Raw genomic sequence first — 24,938 nt, forward strand, 5'->3', positions numbered from 1 at the left:
TTTCTGAACAGGATCCTGGTAAGGCAAGTATTAAGACCAAGAATTTATAAGTGGCAAATTCTGACATGAAAAATCTTCCATACAGAAAAGGCACCATCATTTTGACTGAAGAGGTAGTCTACAGAAAGGAAAAAATATAAGCAGCCATACATATGATATAGAATTACAATTTAGAACATACAGATATTAAAAACTGAACATAAAGTAAATAAAAACACAATAAAAATAATATAATGTATCCTATTATACTAAATGAATATAATGCATAACTATATTCTATATATTTATCTTTATAAACAGAGATAAGTGTACTTCTCATCACTTATCAAAAAGCTTTTCTTTGCAATGTATCAAGACTATTATAATGATCAACTACTAAAGTATAGATAATAAGGGACTTTGAGTTGCCCAAATCTAGCTGATAAAGCTGTCATCAATCTCTACACTTAAGGCTCAGGGAGAACTGTACAAGAAGTGGCAGAAAATTGTAGGAGCCGGAGGCCTCGGTTGCCTGTTGCTGAGTAGTGTCCTCTAGGCATAATAAGAAAAATACACTCATGATATCTCAACAATGCGGTTGTCTGAACAAGACAGGCAGAATGACAGGACTAGTGGGCTGCCAATGTGAACAGAGGACATTTCAGATCCCACTCCTCAAAGAAGAGTTATGGTGGAAGCTGAGTCAGAATTTGTTTCTACCCAAGATGAGTTTCCCCAGTGGATTTTCAATCTCAAGTGGCCAGCTATTGACATATGTGTACATGAGCCATGCAAAACGGATTCAGGAGGCAGTGTTGTTGTTGATGGAGGTGGTTTTGTGTGTGTGTGTACATGCACATGTGTCTGTGTGTGTGTGTATGTGTGTGTGTGTGTGTGTGTGTGTGTGTGTGTGTGTATGGGTGTGTGTGTGTATGTGTGTGTGTGTGTGAGAGAGAGAGAGAGAGAGAGAGAGAGAGAGAGAGACATATTATAGTCATGAACATATATATATACATGCAGCAACAATAATTAAAGAAGAGACTGTGAGTGGATCAGAAAGCAAGGGGCATGAGAGGAGCCTGAGGGGATGTTAGGAAAGGAAAAATATAGATACCAGAGTCATGTACAAAATTATCAAATTATTTTAAAAGGAAACTAAGAAAATTGTGCATGAAAAAAAGTTCTCAAAATATGAAACATAAATGGCTAAGATATAGATTTTTGTTGTTGTTGTTGTTTTTGAGACAGGGTTTCTCTGTGTAGTTTTGGTGCCTGTCCTGGATCTCGCTCTGTAGACCAGGCTGGCCTTGAACTCACAGAGATCTGCCTGTCTCTGCCTCCTGAATGCTGGGACTAAAGGCATGTGCCACCACCACCTGGCTAGAAATAGTTTTTTTTAAGATGTTCAACATATTCAGCCATTAGACAAATGCATCTTAAACTTTGACATTCATCTTATTGTTGTTGAGATGGCTAAGATTATAAACATGCATACATGCATACACACACACTCATATGATGATGACAAATGCTGGACTGGTTGTAGGAAAAAAATGGGGAACACATTTTAAGTGCTAATGGGAGTTCAAACTGGAGCAGCGACTATGGAAATTGGTGATGTGAATCCTCAAAAGCTAGGAATAGATCTACCTCATGATCAGCTGGACCACTGGGGCATACAAACAAAAGATGCTGAATCATAATACAGAGATGCTTGCTTTTCCACATGCACTGCTACTCTATTCATGATAGTCAGAAAATATAAATACTCTAGATGTCCCTGAATGAATAAATGGGTAATAAAAAATTGGTATATTTTCACAATAGATTGTATAGCTGTGGATAAAAATGAAATAATGAATCTCACAGGTAAATAAATGGAGCTAGAAATAATTCTGAGTGAGGTAATTCAGGACTAGATAAACAAAATTCACGTTTTCTCTCATTTGCATATATTAGCTTTGAATAATTAGATATGTGTTTTCCATTTGGTAAACTTACAGAGATCAGAAAATTAATAAAAAAATACGAGAAATGAGAAGAAAGTGATACAAATGGATGTAGGGATGGAAATAATGGTGCAAAATGTTAAATAGACTAGTGTATGGGAGGGCACAGTATATGTGGAAATATCTAAAGGGATACCTAACAGTATAAACTGCCTGAAAAAGTCACATGGCTATGACAGTTGTGGTAACTGTATTGTTATTGTTGGTGGTGTTGTTTGTGTTCTCTGTAGTACTTTGTGATTTAATAATTATGGATTAATAGTTACTGTTTAACTGTGGTCATACCAATGAAACACAAGGACCAATAGTGGTACACAAACCTTGGGGGTAAGCAACACTTCTCTAATTATTTCCTTTTGAACACTATTAATAAACCAAATGTTATAATGAGGTTACTATTATTTATATAGGCAATAGAATGTTTTCCATAAAAAAACAGATGCCTACCAACAAAATCCAAATTCTACTCACTAGTAACATGTTTCTCTCAAAGAAAATGAACAGTTTCTACTTCATAACAGAGCAATACAAATTTTAAAAGATAGGAATAAAGGTGGTTAAAATTTTTGTGTAATATGAGATAACACTGAATACATAGCTATTAATATTCTATAGTGTAAAATGTTTCCATTTCTTATTTTTCATTTAATTTTACTCTTTTGCATAAAACTGCTGTAAAACTAACTTCTACAACAAAGTTATAGAAAACTGAGCTTTCCTGTGGATCAGATCAGTTACTAACACATTTATGATATAGCATTAAAAAGAACTAAATTAACTTGGTATAGTCTGTGAGTGGCACATTTAACTTGCTGCCATACTAAAATTCATATCTACAGTATTTATGATGGCATATGAAAAATCAATGCTGAAAAAAGTTTATAAATCTTCCCAAATTGTGCAGAAATGTAAGAAATATTTTTAATGAGTTATGTAATTAGTTTCCTCAACCCAGGCATAGAGAGTGCTGATCTCTGTTATTGACAGAGGTATTCTACAAGGTAAATTATTGATGTTGTAGGTTTTCCTGCATCACAGGTAGTATCAATTTCTAAAAAGAAATATAATAATTTTAAACTTTATATTTTCTTGTTTACTTTGCTTAATTTTATATATCTCAAGCTTATAATCATAGCTTTATATATATAAAATATGCTAAAAAACAAAATATTTTGCATATATATATATATATATATATATATATATATATATATATATATACAGATGCTAAAGTAGCTTACTAAAGTAATGCTGGAAAAGAAAACAGAAAATTAACATTGTAGAAATTTTTGAACTCTTCTATGTTGAGATTTTATTATTCCACAGCCTTGGGGGCAGCACAGCTAACAAACATTGTCAGTGAATAACCCATTTAACTCCAGGTTTAAGAGTTTTACCTCAGATTATTTCTCTAGAGTAGAACCTTCAGTGTAGCTGGAGTTATCTCCAGTCCTGCCTGGGGCCGGCAGCCACTCAGACTCAAATAAACACACAGACACTTACATTATTTAAACTGTTTGGACTAATGGCTCAGGCTTCTTGCTATCTTGTTCTTATATCTTAAATTAACCCATTTCTATTATTCTATACCTTGCCACATGGCTCGTGGCTCACTGGTATCTTTACATGTCACTTCTCATGGCAGTGGCTGGCAGTGTCTCCTGCCTCAGCCTTCCTATTCCCAGAATTCTCCTCTCTCTTTGTCTTGCCTATACTTCCTGCCTGGCTACTGGCCAATCAATGTTTTATTTATTAACCAATCAGAGCAACACATTCAACATGCAGAACATCCCACAGCACCTCAGATAGCAGAAACTTAAGCACCCTTCAAGATAAAATGTGCTGTAAATGGTAGTTTATGATATAAAGATCCCGATTTAAAAATCCGTTCAAAAAATCACACTTACAAAACTTAATCTATTTGTTCTATAAATTAAAGATGCACAGGTTTTTGATGTTTTGCATTTATTTATTTAATTTAGTGTGTGTGTTTTCCCTGAATATATGTTTATGCACCATGGGTGATTCTGGTGCCTTTGAAATAAAAGAGCTTACTGGTTCCTCTGAGAACAGAGTTAAGGATGGTTGTGAACCACCATGTGTCCTACTACAATATCAACAAATGCTCTTAACCACTGAATCTTCACTCCAGCCCAGATATGATGGTTTTAATTGTCAGAGAAATGACTTACCTTTCTTATTTGACACTTTAAGATACAGAATGGTATCTTAGCTAATGATACTTTTGTTTAGGTGAGGAAATTCTATCCAGCCACACAGTGTGGCCTGTCTGTGGCTCCTTAGGTGGTTTCCTATCAATTATGAAGCCTTTTGCTATAAACCCTAATAAGTCAGTCCCCAGGAGGATAACTTGGCTTGCACAGATTGTCTGTGGAATTTAGTTTTTCAACAGTTTACTCCTTGATTCATGCTGGCATCTCCCAGGAAATAGGAATAACAACAGTACTGAATGTTTCAGAATTTATAATTTATTCTAAATAACAGACATTCCCGGAAAATAATGTACATGGGAATGTATTTTTACAAATTTATAATTATTTTTAAGCACTTTGATAAAAATGTGTTTGCTGTTCTACTCAGCATTGAGGACATTTTGATCATCTCATGAAATATGACAACAATAAGAGTAGATGGATTCAAGTAGTAAAAGGCTACAGGTAAACAAATAAAATGCAGTCTGCGACTTGTGACAAAATAGTGTTATACCAGAACAGCTGGCTTTGATTGGGCAGCTGTGTGGATGTACTTGTTTAGCAGTAGAGGCTGTAACAGATAATTTCAGTATGTAACAGATAAAATCAGATTTCTGAATTAAAAATGAAAGAAATGACCACCAAAAGACCTTCAGACAGAAGGAAAACCATCCCCTGTTGGCTCTAAGCATTAGTCAAAGAATGAGACAAAAGAACATTTTTTGACACAATATCTTTCAAAATTCAAATCAGATTTTCCCATTTTCCTTTGTGTGTAATGTATATCTTAGAAGTTTTATGATTAATATTTGTGGTACAGTACCAGAAAGCACATTTCTTTGCTGGTGGACGATTTGGAGAGAAGAAAACATATCACAGGAATCCATAGATGACAGGTATCAATAATAACATATGGTTTTGCATCTTCTGATATTTAAGTCATTGATGTTTAGTTGGTGAATGTTATTAAAAAAAACTTACACAGACTGTTTCCTGAATATAAAGATAAGATACTGTTTATTATTAGAAAGAGTTAGTGATTATGATGTCATTGGAAGAAATCAGAAACAGAGAAAAGTGATTCTAGGTCCATTTTATGTTTCCTTTCATCAGAATCAAAGAAAACCAAAGGGCTTAATTTTTCAAACAGGCCAAATTAATGCATAGATTCACCAACATCTTTTAAATAAGCATACAAGGAAATTTGTGACTTATCAAGCATTTCTTTTAAACCTCTATAATGAAAATTGTATGCAAGATATATTTGGATATGTGTGTGTGTGTGTGTGTGTGTGTGTGTGTGTGTTCACATCATGCAGATAAATTCAAAATAACACCCCAAACTATCCGTATACCTCTCTGATTTTTACTATTATTCATTTCTCACCACATCTTCAACAGATGGTGCTGATCTAAATGGATGTCAGCATGTAGAAGAATGCAAGTAGATCCGCACCTGTCACCCTGCACAAAACACCTCAAAATATAACTGGATAAACCAAATGAGACTGAAGAGAAACTGGGGAATAACCTTCAATGCACAGGAGACAACTTCCTGAACAGAACACTAATCTCACAGGCCCTAAGATCAACAATTAATAAATAGGACCTCATGAACTGGAAAGCCTTCTGTAAAGGAAAGGACATTAGAAGGACAAAATGACAGCCTACAGAATGGGAAAAGATCTTCACCAACCCCACATCTGAAAGAGGGCTGGTCTCCAAAGTATATAAAGAACTCAGGAAACTAGACATCAACAAACCAAATAATTTAATTATAAATGTGGTATAGATCTAAACAGAGAATTTTTATTAGAGGAATTGCAAATGACTGAGAATCACTTAGACAAATGTTAGACATCCATAGCCATCAGGGAAATGCAAATCAAAATGACTCTGAAACTCCACTTTACCCCTGTCAGAATGGCTAAGATAAAAACACAAGTGACAAGTGATGAGGAGGATGTAGAACAAAGGGAACACTACTCCATTGCTGGTGGGAGTGCAAGCTTGAACAACCACTTTGGAAATCACTACAGCAGTTTCTCAGAAAATTGGGAATAAACTTATCTCAGCTATACCATTCTTGGGCATATATATATATATATATATATATATATATATATATATATATATATATACCCAAAAGATGCTCAATATATATGTATATATATATGTATATATAAACCCAAAAGATGCTCAATCTTACCACAAGATCACTTGCTCAACTATGTTCCTATTTGCTTTGTTTGTAATATCCAGAAACAGTAAACAACTTAGATGTCCCTTAACCAAGGAATGGATAAAGAAAATGTGGTACATTTGTACAATGGAGTATTACTCGGCTGTTAAAAATAATGACATCACGAAATTGCCTGGCAAATGGATCATTCTGAATGAGGCAATCCAGACCCAGAAAACAAACATGGTATGCACTACTCACTTATAAGTGGATATTAGTTGTAAAGTAAAAGATAACCATGCTACAATCTAAATATTGAGAGAAGCTAAGTGACAAGGAGGTATCAAAGGGGGATGCATGAATCTCACTGTGAAAGGCAGATAGAACAGACATTGCTGTTGGACGGGGTGGGGGGTCTGGATGAGGAGGTGGGGATTGTAACAAGAGGGATCAGGTAGCAGGAGGATGTAAAGAGAAAGTAGAAAGTAGTGGTAGAGAGAACTGGAATCAGGGGCACCTCTAGGCAAAGCTAGAAACCTAGTGCAATGGAAACTCCTAGGAATCTACAAGGGGGACCCTAGCTAAGACTCTTAGGAATGGGAGATATGGAGCCTGAACAGGCTATCTCTTAAAAACAGGCAAGCCTTCAGTTTAGGGACTAGTACACCGACCCAGCCACAAAACTCTCAACTACAATTTGTTCTGCCTACAAGATGTGCTGGGGTAAAGGTGGTGCAGAAATTGTAGCAGTGGCCCAGCAATGGCTTGTCCAATCTGAGCCCCACAAAATGAGAGGGAGATTACCCCTGACACTGCTTGGAGGGCTCAGACCTAGAGGAGGTATAGCGCAGAGTCCAGAACAGAATCAAACACAAGTGATAAAAACTGAAAAATTTTAAAAAATCAATGAAATGTTTCTTAATTGATATTCCACTATATTCTTTTTTTTTTTTTTTTTTTTTTTTTTTTGGTTTTTCGAGACAGGGTTTCTCTGTGTAGCTTTGCGCCTTTCCTGGGACTCACTTGGTAGTCCAGGCTGGCCTCGAACTCACAGAGATCCGCCTGGCTCTGCCTCCTGAGTGCTGGGATTAAAGGCGTGCGCCACCACCGCCCGGCTCCACTATATTCTTACATTGATGTCTATATCAGTGGTCATCAGAGAAGCTTTACCCAGCAACTAATGGAATGATATGTAGAGATTCACAGCCAAACATTAGTCAGAGCTCTGGGAATCCTAAGGAAGAGAGGGAGGAAGGATTGTAGGAGTCAGAGGTGTCAAGGACACCACAAGAAAACCACAGAAGCGACTAACCTTGGTTCATGGGGGCTCACAGAGACTGAACAATCAAGGGAGCCTACATGGGACTGACCTAGACTCTCTTCATATTTGTTATAGTTATGTAGCTTGGTCTGCTAGTGGGACTCCTGTGAGGCTGTCTCTGACTCCATGTCTGATTTGGGGACCATTTCCTAATACTGGGTTGCCTTGTCTATCCTTAATAGGAGAGGAGGTACCTAGTCTTACTGTAACTTGATATACCATGGCTGGTTGATATCCATGGGAGGCCTGCCCTATTCTAATTAGTTACAGAGGAGAGTGGATTGGGGTGTGGGAAGAGGGAAGGTGTGGTTAGGGGTTGGTAGAGAAGAGTTAGGGGAAAATGCCATTGAGATGTAGAAATAAGCAAAAAATTGATGATGATGATGATGATAATAATAGTAATAATAAAAGAATATTACTCGACTGTGGACTCTCCATAACAGAATGCAGAGCTGAGGATTCTTGAAATACAAAAGGAGCTCCCTCTCCATGGAATTAGACATGATTGTCAAAGGGACTCACAGACTAGGTAAACCACAGTCTAAAGCAAACTGAGGAACTGGGCTTGTACGTCTTTAAGTCCACTACCTGCTAAAAGTGGGTATGACTTTATTCTACAAGTAGCAAGCCGATATATCAGCTTAAGTCTGGAAGAGACAGATTACGTAGTAGGAAGATAGGTCTTTAGTCTTGCTATAGTGGAAGAAAAAGTATAAAGACCCAGCACTGGAAGTAAGAAGGCAGGGCTTGCTGATGACAAAGGCTTAGTCAGAATATCAGAGCACTCCGCTGACTCTCCTCCACACTGACCGTTAAGAAGTGCTAGGGGTAACAAGTAATATGGCCAGAAGAACAGTGAGTAATGGCCTTCCTGGGCAACAGCAGTGTCGTGTGTGTGTGTGTGTGTGTGTGTGTGTGTGTGTGTGTGTGTACCTAGGTTCAAGGAAAAAAATGGGAAGAAATTTGAAAATGACAATTTGTTATCCAGTGCATTCTTTTAACCACATCAATCCTCAGTTCTTGCCAAATTTCCACCTAGCCTTACCACAACCATTGAAATGAACAGTGTCACAGTCACCTAAACTACTCCTTACTTCAGCAGTTTCTGTTCTATAAAACACATCTGGATGACAACAGAGTATCAGGAAGACCCTGGAAAAGGAACAAAATAAATGCACTGTAAAGAACTTAAATAGTCATCAATAACCAAATGAAAAATAACACAAGCAGGGGCATCTGTCTGTTCTTTCGGAGAGAGAATTTTCAATAATAGTGATTAGCATTATAAATTCTCTACTGAAGGAAGGAATGATATTATGTCTATAGGGAAATGCAGGAAGTCTTGTACTCAGCCTATTATTATCAAAAAGAAGACTTTTTGTGAGGGACATGTGATAAGCGGAAAAGAGGAGTTGAAGGGGGTATTGGTGGATGTGAACAAGATACATTGTATGCACATAAGAGTCTTTCAAAGAAGAAAAGAGTCTTTTACATTAAATAGAGATAAGGAATGCATCAGTGAACTTGATGTCTTATTGATAAAAACCATACAAAGGGAACAAAGGACTAGTAAATTACAAGAAATTTATGAGTAGGGTAGGATAATGTCAGATGGCTCAAAAGGTGCCTAATTAGAATCCATAAAAAGTGACAATAGCAAGAAAAAAACCTTGAAGCCAATCAAAAGCAAGTTCATCAAATTAATATAACAAAATAAAAGTACTCAGATACATTAGAAAAAAAGAAAGTGAAACACACACACACACACACGCACACTCACACGCACATGCACATGTACTAATTCAAATGTCTAAATTAAATATATATACATAAAATATATACACACACACACACACACACACACACACACACACATATATAGAAACAGTCACAAAGCAACAATAAATAAAGAAAAACAAAAGCAACAAAGGAAGCCAAAATGGGGTTGGGGGGTGTATCTTAGTACATTAAAAACAAACAACAAAAACAAACTTCCCCAAAGCATGTAAAAAGACAGTTGGATGCTGCTTGAAAACAGTGAAGCAAAAACTGCCATTTGTCAATACAAATTCAATATCACAAAATACTATTCTAAGCTGAAAGAGAAATAAAAAATTAGCAGAAAAACTGCAAGTATCCTATCCTTATATTATTTTTTACTTAACTGTTAACTATGGCCTAATCATGAAATTATGTGAGATAAACATAGAAGGAGAAATATAAATGAATAATGTTCTTCAGACTTTATCAAGATATGAAAATGAAATGCAATAGAAAATGCCAAAGATAAGAGGAGGTGAAGATGGTACCGCTTTTTTCTCCATCCCTGCTGGGTAGCTTACAAAGTAGTGCTAGGTTCTATGCACACAAATGAGAGAAAAAAAATAAACAACAGTGTGACCATCCTGTGAACTCTAGGACCTTACAATAAAGACTGACCTGACAAGACATGTCCACTGTGGCAATAATGCACAAATGTTTGGGAGTATTCAAACATTTTCTGCTTTAATTTAAGGCCTGTTCCACAAGGTGGATCCTTTTACCATTAACTTGGCCAAAAACCTATGGTTGTCTAAGATATAGTACAGAACTTACAATTTTTATTTTGCAAAGTGGACTTGGTAATAAAATCTCCTTTAAGTTATGACCCTTACACACACACATGCAGATTTTAAATATTAATGATTAACTCCAAGTTACCAATAACACATCAGTACCACATTAAGAAAAGAAATAAAAATATTTCCTCTTAGAGTTATTTAACCAAGAGTGACTCTAGATACACATTGTCTACTTCATGACCCCTGTGCCTTCTGTCTTCTGTCTGTTACACTCGTCTGAATCTGTGCCTGCATGAAGGTTGTCTGTTCTGTGGTCTCTTTCCATGTTTGTTTATGTGTGTCCAGGTGTCTGTCTATTGTATGTGCCTGTGTGTGAGTTATATCACTCTCTAACAAAGGGCTTCATTCTGTTTTTGATGAACAACATAGAAAGCATCACATGGGAAAGGAATTGGATACTTTACAAAAATTATTAACAGTTTTACAAGATATTAACACAGATAATAAACATTGTTTATCCACCAATATCCTTAAATGTTTTCTTTTAACCTTTATGATTGATGAAATTTCTTTCAATTTCTGTATTTGCTGCTTTTAGTAAATGATCACACACATTATTCTAGGCCAAAAGCATGAAAGAGTAGATAATTTAAGATTGCACATGTGTATTAGCTTAGGTAGTAAGAGTTCATTAAGTGGGAAATCCAAGCAAAGTTGTTTACAGTCTTCTCTTAAAAGGAGGTTAAATAAACAGTTTGAATAGACTGGCAGTCTTAAGTCTTAAATGATCTCAAGGTATATTACTAACTTTGGCTAGAAAATTAAGTCTCCTAGAATGTAAGAGATATTGTCAGAATTTTGTATAGTCACACACAGATTACACTATCTTTCGACTGTAGCACGAATTGTTAGGTCTTATTAATAAAATCAAACCTAAAGCCAGGTATTGGGGTGAATACTGGAAGATCAGAGAAGTAGAACAAGCCACAGCTTCCTCACCTTGACAATTCCTCAGCTAATTCTGTTTCCTTAGGCTGGAAGCCTCTGAGTTGTCATCCAGAATGAATCTCAGCTGAACTGTTTGTTGCTCAAAAGCCTAAAAGCTTAACCAACTGAGTTCCTGGTTTTCGTGCCTTATATAGCTTTCTACTTTCTGCCCTCACTTCCTGGAATTAAAGGCTCACTTTCTGGGATTAAAGGCATGTGTCACCATGTCTGGCTGTTTCCAATGTGGCCTTGAACTCACAGAGATCCAGAGGGATTTCTGCCTCTGGAATACTAGGATTAAAGGCGTGAGTGCCACCATTTTCTCGCCTCTGTATCTAGTGGCCGTTCTATTCTCTGACCCCAGATAAGTTTATTAGGGTGCCCAATATTTGGGGGAACACAATACCACCACATTAGAGAAATTTTTCTTTTAGTAGGTGGCAATAATTGACTAAAGAAACCCAAAATTACTCAATTTGCAGGTAAGGAGTGTTCAGCTTTAAATGAGACATTTATAATCATACCACTTCCCCCAAGTCTCAGGCATCATTGCAGAAGGGGCAGAGAGTTTGTGAGAGACAAAGATTGCAGATATCTGGAGCAAAACAGTAGTTACTTGCCATGGCTTGACTACCAAACACGTGAACTCACATCTGGACTATATGTTCAAGACCTGGGCAAGATCGAGTCATCCAAAATCACAGTATGGAAAGGAGAAAGGTTTATAAAGCCTTACCATTAGCTGAGGAGCTATTAGCAACTGATGGCTGCTGGATGCAGTCCTAGAGAGCCTGTACATGCTCCAGTAGGTGGTCCTACCTCTGTTTCCACAAAATTAGCATAAATAGACTCAATAATTTAAAAACAAAGCACATGAATTTTGATGGAGAATTGGTGGGTAGTGGGAAGAGAGATTATTGTAGGGACTGAGAGGTAGGTTTGATAAAAAAAACATGTATGGAATTCTCAAAAATTAAAATAATTTGTGAAAGATGAGTAAATGAAGTTCTGTGATTTTGATTGGATTTCAGAGAGGAAAATTATACTAATATAAAAAATTCTGAAGGATTAAATCTGTGGCTTAATTAATAGTTTCCTAATAACACCAGTCTCCTAATTCAATATAAATGGTTGTATAAATATCAACTATATGGAAAGACCATTGAAAGAAATGGGGTCTATTTTCTGGACCATTTTAAACATTTTAAAAAAGAATGTAATTTTATTTAAAATAAAATACCCAAAGAAAACATATCTCATTATAAACTACCCTCTTTCTTTGAGAGTTACATGATGCACATGTTTTATATCCTCTGGCGATTCTATTTTTTTAATCAAAAATAGAATTTGTTTTTCATAATATATATTCTGTTCATGCTTCCCCTCCCACAACTCCTTCCAGATGCAAGTATGATAATACCTTTGATAAAATCCTTTCCTTCCATACTAGTAATAGCAAATATTTCATTGGCTGTGAGCTACAGTTCCTGTACCTTACATCTTTACCTTTTAGGATTTGTTTCTTGTATATGTCTCCCGAAAGCAGGCAGTCATTAAAAAAAGAAAAATGTGGCTTAAAATAAGATGAATAAATCATCTTGATGTTATATACTTTTTTAAAACTTATTCTGAAAATACGTAAGACGTACAAGGTTGAATAAAGGATTATAAAAATCAGAAATATAAACTTTGTCTCATGCCATCCTTCTTTAAACACAAATTCCAGCTGCTGATGACTGTTTTAAGATAATAAGATGGAGGGAGAATTAAATTAGGTAACCTTTCATGCATTTCAGGAAGATTTAATTTATTAGAAATTTGTTGTCATTTTGTGGAAGATTATTTGCCAAAAGTTATTAGTATAGACATACCTTACTTCTGAGTTATGGATTTCTTTGGTTAATAACAAAATTTAAAAAAAATCTGGAAATTCTGTTATTTTTTGTAGTAGATTTGGTTTTTAGTAGGTAAACTGCTTGGAAATCTGACTATTCCTTAAGACTAATGAAAAGCTGGAAGGAGAGAAGGGACTCCACCAAGTTGTTTTACATCTACAGACATGGTGTAGCATGCATGCACCACCACACATACATCACACACACACACACACACACACACACACACACACACACACAGAGAGAGAGAGAGAGAGAGAGAGAGAGAGAGAGAGAGAGAGAGAGTCTTAAACACAAAGCATAAAAATGGTATTAAATAGAATGCAATTTAAATGAATTATATAAGAAGCAAGGAAGCAGGGGTTGAATATTCAGGCAGTCAGGGCCATATTTTTCATCCCAGAGGAATCAGGATTCTTAAAACAATAGATTATACTTAAAAACAGTCCTTCTTCCTCTTTCTTGGTTAAGAATGAGAAATTAAAAATGTTCTGGCAAACAAACAAACAAAAATTATTGATTTCCCATTCTATATGCTGCTGTCTGCCCAACTGATGTGATCTTCTGCTTTATAAAATGTAATGATAATGTAATAACTAATATCATATATATATATATATATATATATATATATATATATATATATATACACACACATTATATACTTTACCTCGGTCTTTGGGAAACTTCCAGAGGGGCCTCAGGCAGGTCCCCATAGTAAATCCAGTTCAGATCTTTCCTGCAGTTGTAGAGGAAACCCCTACCCAGAGCAATTAAATAACCAAATGCCTATTGGAATAAACCAGGCTGCTCAGGACGATGAAACAGAGAGAACAGAAAATTCAGGAGAAACCATAAAGAAAAATTTTTGGCAAACTTCTATAAATGAACAAAGACCAAAATTAACAATAAGAATAAATGGTGTTTTGTTTTCTGGTCTGGTAGACACAGGTGCTGACGTTACCATAATTGCACAAGAATTTTAGCATCCAACTTGGCCTCTTCAGGAGGTAAATATTCAACTGTTAGGAACTGGAACATTATCTCAAGTGAAACAGAGTACAAGATGGCTCGAATGTATAGGTCCAGAAGGACAGAGAGGAAAATTAGAACCATATGTGGCTAACATAGCTATGAACCTGTGGGGTCGAGACCTGTTGCAACAATGGAATACTCAAATTAACATCCCTCCAACCTTAGAAACAAATCATAAACTAGCACATGTTTCTGAGAGAAATATTAGAAGATATTATTCTAATGAGTGGTCACCAGCCCCATTCATATTATACAAGAACAGGGCACAACAACTGATGATCTTCCAAAGACACCAACAGCTCTACCTTTAAAATGGTTAACATCCAAGCCTGTATAGGTCCAGCAATGGTCTTAAACAACAGAGAAACTCCGGGCTTTAGAAGAACTGGTAGAAGAACAGTTAAATGCTCAGCATATTGAAGAATCAACCAGCCCTTGAAGTTCTCCTGTATTTGTTATTAAAAAGAAATCTGGTAAATGGAGAATGGTAACAGACCTTAGAGCAATTAACAAAGTAATTCAGCCAATGGGCTCTCTACAATCTGGAATTCCTTTGCCTACTCTGTTACCAAAAGGATGGCCTCTCATAGTTATTGATTTAAAAGATTGTTTCTTTTCAATACCCTTACAAGAAAAAGACAGAGAAAGATTTGCCTTCACTGTGCCTACCTACAATAATTCTCAAGCAGTTAAAATATTTCAATGGAGGGTCCTCCCACAGGGAATATTGAATAGCCCAACCCTGTGCCAATATTTTGTACAACAGCCATTGGAAGTGATACACAAAGAATTTCCTAAATCTATAATTTATCATTATATGGATGATATTTTACTAGCTGACTCAAATGCAGATACTTTAGAAAGAATGTTTGAAGAAGTAAAGAAAATTTTGCCTTGCTGGGGATTACAAATTGCTCCTGAAAAGATACAAAGAGGAGATTCTATTAATTATTTAGGATATAAAATAGAGCTACAAAAAATTAGAGCCCAAAAGGTGCAAATTAGAAGAGAGCGACTACAGACACTTAATGACTTTCAAAGATTATTTGGAGATATTTCTCATCTATGAACTATTGTTGGGGTAAAAAATGATGAACTGAATAATTTGTTCAAAACCTTAGAAGGTGACAAGGACTTAAATAGACCAAAGGAATTGAAGCTTAGAAAGAATTGACCTTGGTAGAAAAGAAAGTACATGAAGGACACATGGATTGTGTTGATTACATTTTGGTTATTTTACCCACTAGGCATTCTCCTACAGGAATATGAATGCAGAGGGAGGATATTAAATTGGAATGGATATTTTTACCAAATAAACCAAATAAAAAAATAAAAACTTATGTGGAAAAATCTCTGACTTGATTTGGAAAAAAAAATTGAGACTTTGTCAATTAGCAGGAATAGACCCAGCAGAAATTGTTGTACCTTTAACTAAAGAGGACATTGAAAAATTATGGACAGAAAGTGAACCTTGGCAAAGGGCTTGCAGTAAATTTTTTGGAGAAATTAACAGCAAATATCCCAAAAGCGATAGAACTGATCTTATAAAGAGAGCTGATTGGATCTTGCCTTGAATTGTACGGGAAAAACCCATATCTGGAGTTCGTACATTTTATACAGATGCAAACAAACAAGGAAAGGCAGGTTACAAATCAGAAAATTTAAGTAAAGTGGTTCAAAGTCCTTATAATTCAGTTCAAAAATTGGAATTGTATGCTATTCTGTTGGTATTAATGGATTTTTCAGAACCTCTCAACATAGTTACTGACTCTCAGTATGCTGAAAGAGTAGTATTACATATTGAGACTGCAGAATTTATCCCTGATGCTTCAGAATTTACTTCACTATCCAGTTACAAGATACTATCAGGAAAAGGAGTCATCCTTTTTTGTAACTCACATCTGATCCCATACTGGTCTGCCAGGCCCTCTAGCACAAAGCAATGATGAGATGGATAAATTATTGATAGGAAATGTGCTGGAGGCCTCAGAATTTCATTAAAAAACATCATTTCAATAGTAAAGGTTTAAAAAAGAATTTTTCCATAACCTGGCAACAAGCCAAGGAAATTATAAGGAAATGTCCTACTTGTTCCTTTTACAATTAGACACCATTACCAGCAGGATGCAACCCAAAGGGTACTCAGGAATGAAATCTGGCTGATGGACATGTTTCACTTTGCAGAATTTGGAAAATTGAAATATGTACATCATACCATTGATACTTATTCAGGATTTCAATGGGCAACTGCTTTGATTTCTGAAAAAGCTGATTCTATAATCACTCATTTGCTAGATGTTATGGCCATCATGGGTATACCTACACAAATCAAAACTGACAATGCTCCATCATATGTTTCTGTTAAAATGAAACAGTTTTTTTGTTTATTACAATATAAAGCATATTACAGGTATACCACATAATCCTACAGGCCAAGCAGTTATAGAAAGATCAAACAGTACTCTAAAGGATACGCTAAATAAACAGAAAAGAGTAACAAAAACCCCCAGAAATAGACTGCATAATGCTCTATTAACTTTGAATTTTCTTAATGCCAATGAGAAAGGAACAACAGCTGCAGAGAGACATTGGATAATAGAAAAAACTACAGAATTAAATTAGCCTATATACTTTAAGGATGTGCTGACTTCAGAATGGAAGCCAGGATATGTGTTACATTGGGAGGTTTTGCTTTTGTTTCTACAGGAGAAGATACGCTGTGGATACCATCAAAATTGGTAAATGTTCGATTTGAACAAGAAAGACCTCTTAATTAGAGGAAGTGATAGCTCATCAACCAGCATGACCATCCAATTTAAACTAACTCATGCCATTAACACATACCTTTTCATTTAATCAGATAATAACTTGCTGAAAGGGAACCTCTCCAAAATTAGTCTTGGGGAAAGGTTTTTGTTTTTGTCTTTTAGGAGAATGAAGGCTAAGGAATCTGAGGAACACTGGACAAATGAGACAACTGAAGAAAAGGGACAAATCATCTGTCGCAGGAAACAGAGTGAAATGGCATATGGGTGCATCATCTATAAAATTTCATAAGTCTTCCTAAATGTTTGCTTGTGCTCTTCTCTAAAGAAATTTAACACTATTGGTCTTCTTGTAGTCCCAGTTCAATTAAAATTTGAAGCTGACTTTGGAGTTGGAGAATGGCTGTCTCCTTCTTTAAACTCAAGCATGTTGTTAAAAGGAAAATGCAAACTCCCTGTATCGTGCCAGAAGAAAAGAGCCATCTTTTGACATGGGACAGGAGAAAAAACAAATTAATTAAGGGACTATTCTATTACTAATCTCAATTCTTTGATTCTATTCTGATTCTTTAACCTTTTCTTAAAGTATGAATTTTATATCAAAATTTACAAGATATATATGTATATATATATACACACACACACACACACACACACACACACACACACACACACATATATATATATATATATACACACACATTTTCAATTTTGTTAAGATATTAATGGTCATATAGAGTACTAACTAATTCTAGAAAAAAGGCTTCAATTAGCTGCCTATACATGTCTTTGTATGTGAGTCTCTTATCAGTTTTCTGCAGGAAATCACGGCCAGGCCTAACATCAACTGAAGTCTCCAGGAAGAAGATGGGGCCCCACAACAACAATAATTCCACATGGACAATAATAATATCATTAAGCTGACAAACATCATCTACAGATCAGCTTTGGACTACAAAGTGCTCAGAGCAATTTTGAGATGGCTAGATGAGATGATCTAGTTTCAAAGACCACTTGAATAAGGACTTGAGATAAACCCTGAACTTTGGCATTATGCTCAAACTGGACTACAAAGGATATAGCTAGCTTTCCTAGAATTTGACAATTAACCTAAGATTTTTCTTTCAGGATAAAGATAACTTCGCCCATACCCAGCAGGAAGCAATTTTAAGACTACTACGATACCCACATTCCCAAAGAGGCGGTGTGGGGAGAGTGGTTTTTTGGTATTTTAATGCTTTTTAGGTCTGGGATAATTTTCATTGTTTAGGAGCGTTGGTTACAAGTTGTTGTTAAGGGTTAGGAAAAGAGCTAAGCAAAAAAGATTAGATCTATGATTCTTGTTTTAAAAAAAAAGAAGAAAAAGACAATTACTAGTTTTAAATACTTTACATTGGATTGGATTTTTTTATATTGTATACAAATTATATATATTGAGATTGATATTATTAGAAAATGCCATACATATATTTCTAATCTTGTTCAAGATATTGTACTTATACCATTCATTTAACAATGTAATGCAATTTGCTGATTCTTGAATGTTATTATTACCAACTATTAGGATAAAAAGAAGTGAAAGTTAGTAGTTAGACATTACAATAGAACTTGTAGTCGTATTAGATATGTTTTCAAGATTGAGTAGATATATTTTACATAGACAGGTCATCTTCAAAGCCTTCAGAGATCTAAAGAATCTGGCATTTAAAATGTTTTAATAACTTAGAAAATTTTTCTTTTTTGTTATGACTATGAGACATATCGGCTCCTGGCAGTACCAATCTACTTCAGAGAAATTATGGGCATTGAAGAAACTGTACATGGAGTTAACTTTCATTGTGGCAAAAGTTAGCCACTGGACAACAAAGTATCCTCGAATCAACTGCTGACAACAGGACAAAAAAGGCAGACAAGACATGAAACAAAGGACTACTGATTCTTGCCAAGACAAGTGTGGTTGTGGCTTTATCAAAAGGCATATTCTGAGGCCAGGACAATATGGCACCATCCCTGAAGTTTGCAATCTGGAAAAGGTACAGTACCCTTTTCTTTGAAGGCAGCTGAACAGGCAGTGGGCCGATAGCTTCCGAGGTGCAGTGGAACAGCAGCTGAAACAGTTATTCTTGAAGAGTAACTAAGCTCACACCACTCAATAGTAGACTGGCATTTAATAGAGGGATGTGGAGAAGAACGGGATGCTGAGATGAAGACACACACACACAGCCAATAAGAACGGACAGCTGAATTAAAAAAAAAAACAAAACAAACAAACAAACAAAAAAAAAAAACATCAACAATTTCCAGAATTTAAAATCTTGAATCATGACATGACACTAGTAGAATTCAGGTGTTTCTGGTACATGGACTGCTCTCACCAAATATGAGATCAAACTGTTGACCTTGTGTACATCCTACTTCACAAATACACTAAGCCTATAGGCTGAAGATGATGCCCAAACACTGTGGAGAAGCCTCAGATGATTGTCCAGGCAGCTGGCTGTTTCTGTCAATTCATTTTTTTTTTTTGGAAGCTGCTTGCATGCACTTCCTGTTTTATTTTTTTATTAGGTAATATTATTCCCTTCTTGGGTCTCTGAGGGAGTTGAAGATTAATTAGTTATAGTTGCAGATTAGTTAGGATAGAAAGTGAATCAGGTACATTTGGGACTTACCAAAATAGGATAGATAATGGAATTATTTTCTCTGAATTTGTCAAATGCAAATGAAGTAGACATTGTTTAGGTGTTTATTGCTTGTATATATGGTATATAGTTATTGTACTTTTGTATATAGTTTTTCTTATATTACTTATAACTTTTTTCCTTTTTTCTTTTTATTAAGATAGAAAAGGGGAAATATGGTGATATTTTATTTGTACTGAAATGTGATTTTATTTGTATGTTAACAAATAAAGTTGCCTGGGTTTCAGAGCTAATAACAAGCCATAGCAGAAGCCGGGCGGTGGTGGTGCACGCCTTTAATCCCAGCACTTGGGAGGCAGAGCTAGTCGGATCTCTATGTGTTCAAGGATACAGCCAGCATGGAGACACATGCCTTTAATCTCAATACCAACCATAGAAGACCTGGAGGTCTGTACAGACAGGCAGTGACCAGGAGGTCATATGGTTGGGTTTATAACCAATGAGAAGACAGAACAGCAAGTCAATAAAAGGACAGACAGATAGGAAATAGGTCTCTTGCTGAGAGGAAGGACAGCAGCGGCGGCGGTAGGGTAAGAAAGGGTTTTTACCTCATAGCTATTGCTTTGACTTCTTGGGCTTTTAACTCTGCAATTGGCTCTGTGTTTCTTATTTAATAAGACAGTTACATCTACATTTTATATATATATATATAACTTAAGCAACTAGATATCCAAAAACTAAATAATAAAAATTAAAAATACTGTACAGATCTAAACTGAGAATTCTCAATAAAGGAATCTCGAATGACTGAGAAACTCTCTTTAAGACCTGCTCAAAATCATTAGCCATGGGGGAAGTGTAAATCAAAACAACTTTGATTATCTTATACCTCTCTGAAAAGCTAAGGATCAGTAACACAAGAGACAGCTCATGCTGGGGTGGATGTGGAATAAAGAAAACACTCCTCTTGCTGGTGGGAGTGAAAACTGTATAGACACTTTCGAAATTGCTATCATGGTTCCTCAGAATATTGGAAATTAATCTACCTCAGAAATCAACTATATCACTCTTGGGCCTATACCCAAAGGATGTTCCATCCTACCACAAAGACAGGACACTTGCTCAACCATGTTCATTGTTGCTCTTCTAATGGAAGAGTCTGAAACTAGAAACAACCTAGATGTACCTCAATGAAGAATAGATAAAGACAATATGGTACCTTTAAATAATGGAGTATTACTCAACTGTTTAAAAAATAAACAACATCATGAAATTTGAAGGCAAATGGAAGGAACTAGGAAAAATAATTCTGTATGAGGTAACCCAGACCTAGAAAAACAAACATGGTATATATTCACTCATAAGTGGATATTAGTCTTCAAGTAAATGATAACCTAGCTATTGTCGTACACCCAGAGAAGTTAAGTAAAGAGGAAGGGTCTAGGAAAGATTCAATTAATCTCTCTGGAAGTGGGAAATAGAATAGATTTTATGGACAGACTTCAGTGGGTGGGGATATAAACTGGAGGATCAGAATTAAGGAGGGTCAAGGTGGAGGAAGAGAGTGCATGGTGAGATGAATGGAATTGGGGAGCATTTGGGGAGTTGTGTGGAAAGATAGTGCAGTGAAAACTTTCTGAAATGTATGAAGATGCTCCTGATGAGGACATCTAGTAATGGGAGATATGGAATCTCAACTGGCCAAGATTTGTCACCAGGCAAGGCTTCCAATGGCTGGGCTGCATTCAATTGAGTTGATGGCTAAGGGAGTCCCATGGAAATCCTTGCCCCCCCTCACCCCACAAAAAAAAATCAGGTTGGTGTTAACATAATTGGTTGCTCTCTGCATACTGAGAGTAAGGCCATTGCTAAGAACAACCACACAAACCATTGAACATGGGGAAGTCAAGCTGGTACCTACATTGAGCTTCATCCCTATGTTCTAGTCTCTTTAGTGCTAGAAGGTACCGTGTAGGCTACTGAAAGAGAAATGTGGTACCAACTCAATGAGAAAACCTTTGATCTCCTGTAATGTACATAGTAAAACACACCTTTTAGACATGTAAAAATAGCTTAGTCAGGAACTCCACTACAGTCAAGGCTGTACCTGATAACCAGAACTCAGTGACATTACTCATTCAAGATAACCAGACACAGTTCTAGAACTCTATGATATCCACTGGATAGCATATAAGCAGAGACCACGAGCAATGTTCTGTTTTGCACATCTGAAGAGATGCCATCTTGATATGTCCTGCAGCTGAAGAGTTTCCCCAAGTATTTTGACCCTAGAATCAGAAATTTCTGCTGGAGACTAGATCTGACCTTCAGCCAAAATACCTCATACAGTAAGAAGCATTTGGGTAATAGGCTTAGGTCCATAGTTAGGAATTTAAGGTGTGAACTTAGTATGCTGTTCTTCAGCATAATAAAATATAACTTTTGTTATACTAACTACATATATTTACCTTCTAGCTCATGACATCTCTCAATCTGTCCTGCCTGCAAAATATGCTAGGCCAATGGTGGTACAGGATTTGTGGAAGTAGCCAACCAATATCTGTTTTGACGTAAGGTTCACTTCACAAGAAGGAACTCGTACCATAGACTGGTTAACTGAAATAACTGAGAAACCAGAAATATAATGTAAAACAAAACATTACCTGAAAAAAACTACAAACAAACAAAACAGTATCAATAAGGGCTGTAGAGATAGCTCAGAGGTTAAGAGCACTGGTTGCTCTTCCAGAGGTCTTGAGTTCAATTCCTGGCAACTACATGGTTGCCTACAACCATCTGTGATGAGATCTAGTGCCTTCTTCTGGTAGGCAGGGATACATGCAGACAGAACATTCAATACATAATAAATAAATAAATCCTTAAAAAGTTTATTAATAAAATGACTCCTAAAGATATTCTCCTATACTCAGATAAGTGCCTTGTCCAGTCATCAGAGAGGCTTCTTCTGGCAGATGGAACTGATGCAGAGACCGATATTACATCCAGGGAGATTCTCTTTCAAATCCCTCCCCTCAGAGATCAGGGAATCTAATGGAAGAGGAGGAAGAAAAATTGTAAGAGCTAGATGGGCTGGATGACATCAGGAGAACAGGCACTATTAACTAAACATGGCATATATGAACTCAGAGACTGAAGCAGTAAGAGCAGGGCCTATGTGGGTCTGCAGCAGGACCTCTGCATATATAGCATTGTAGCTGTTAGATTAGTATTTTAATGAGATACCTGACAGTGAGAATTAGTGGGTCTCTGGCTCTTGTGCTTGCTCTTGGGACTCTTCTCCTTTCTGATTGTTGTGTCCTACTTCAATAAGATAGTTTTTTTCCTTTATCTTGCTATGTTTTATTTTATCTTGTTTGGTTGTTACCTTTTCTTTTCAAATAAGATACAGAAATGGAGTGGCTCTAGAGGAGAGGGGAGGTAGAAAAGAAATTGGAGGAGGGGAAATTATAATCAGAATATATTGTATGAGAAAATAATCTATTTTCAATAAAAGGAAAAAAATTAAAAATCACTGATTTCAAAATTAAAAATGCATTGATCTCTTTTTTCTTTGTGATATTTTTTTCTTGTTCAACCATTATTTTTTTGAAGCAGGAGAAATTTGATTGCAGCTACTGGATCATCCATATTTTCCCTTCTTATATAGGACTGCCATTATCTAAGCATGGTTCTCCATAAGCCACACTGGTAAACTACCAGTGCACACTTTCCTGGAAGTATAGAGGACAACATTCATAAATCAAAGGAGAATGCTAAGAGGCTTCCTTAGGTCTTGAAATGTGGAAAGACAGAGTGAGTTGAAAAAAGTTACTCTTGCAAAAAACAAAGTACTTCTCAGTAGTACTTTAAAACCTGTTTTCTTTTCCACACTTGTTGTTAGATTCCACTACTTGGAGCAAAAACACTGTAGTATTATGCCATGAAATATGATTGTAATCCAGGATTAGTTTTTATATTTTTCTGATACATTAGAATTCTACACATAACTGATTATTTTCCTTCTTTTTTAAAAAAATATCTTCTTTCCCTTGATACTCAATATTGTGTCTTTTACCTTTTTATGACATTTCATGATTTCATATTTATGGAAGATCTTATATGCAATAAAACTTTAGTAGCAATTTTATCTAAATTCAATGAGAATCCATTGGGAATAAGACACAGTAATGGCATAGATGATTCTAGGCTTTGAAATAATGATACAGTTTTTTAAGGGGAGAGAAATCAGTCTATAAAGAGAAAAAGATGAAAAATCCCATCCCACTGCAATAATCGAAAAAGCTATGACTAGAAAGAAGAACAAACCTAGAAGAGCTTTAGACAACGGAGGAGACTGGGAGCAGGTGAGGGGTCTTCAGCAGGGAATACCATACAACTGATGGTCAATGCCAAAGGTCAGCCCTGAAAACACACATTCAAGTAGTTTCATACAGACTGAGCAGGGTATGTTTATGAATATACATATATATGCATATACATATATACATGAGATAACAATTAGTGAAAAAAGGTCGTGAATTTGTAGAAGAGAGGAGGGATATATAAGAGAGATTTGAGGGAATAAAGAAAATAAAAGGGAAAATTGTTGAAATTATGTTGTGATCTAAAAAAGAAAAACAAAAGTAAATGGACTTTTTTGTGGTAAGCATTATATATATACGTTTATGTGTGTTTGAATAACTCTAAGTATGAAGATAAGTGCAAACAGGACCTGTCTCTTGTATAAAATATTACATTATTTGTCCCAAGTGAAACTTACTGTTCTATTAAAAATTCCTTTACTATTTTTATACATGCTTTATACAGTTTGCCATATTTCTACTTTAAGAGGTTTTCATTCAAATTAAGTTACAAATTTCTTCTGGATAAAAACACTTATTTTGAAGTGCAAATTTTCCTGATTCTTTATGACCTGAAACAGAAAAGGAGTGAAAGTTCTCATAACATTTTTTTTCACTAAGAAATGTGTAAAGATTAGTAGGTTGATATAAAAAATTCCTGGAAAGACAGATATATAAAATTATAATACAACTCCACCCATTATATTCAAAATAGTCACTTCAATGTGCTCAGAAAGCTGGAATTTCACATTTACTATCATTATCATTTGAAGACAGAAGATGAGATGTTAGATCAGTCTGTGTATATAAGACTATAAAGCTTTTAGTAAAATTGTACTGATTATAAGGTGAATGATATCTTTGACACAGAATATTTATTTAATTATTTTATATTATTACCCAGACAGTGTGATATTCCAGTATCTAGAATTCAACCTCAGGTCAATGTGTATATTAATTAAATAAGAAATCTTCATCTTGATTATAT

The sequence above is a fragment of the Peromyscus eremicus genome, chromosome 15, assembly GCF_949786415.1.
Source record: "Peromyscus eremicus chromosome 15, PerEre_H2_v1, whole genome shotgun sequence".
NCBI classification, from domain to species: domain Eukaryota; kingdom Metazoa; phylum Chordata; class Mammalia; order Rodentia; family Cricetidae; genus Peromyscus; species Peromyscus eremicus.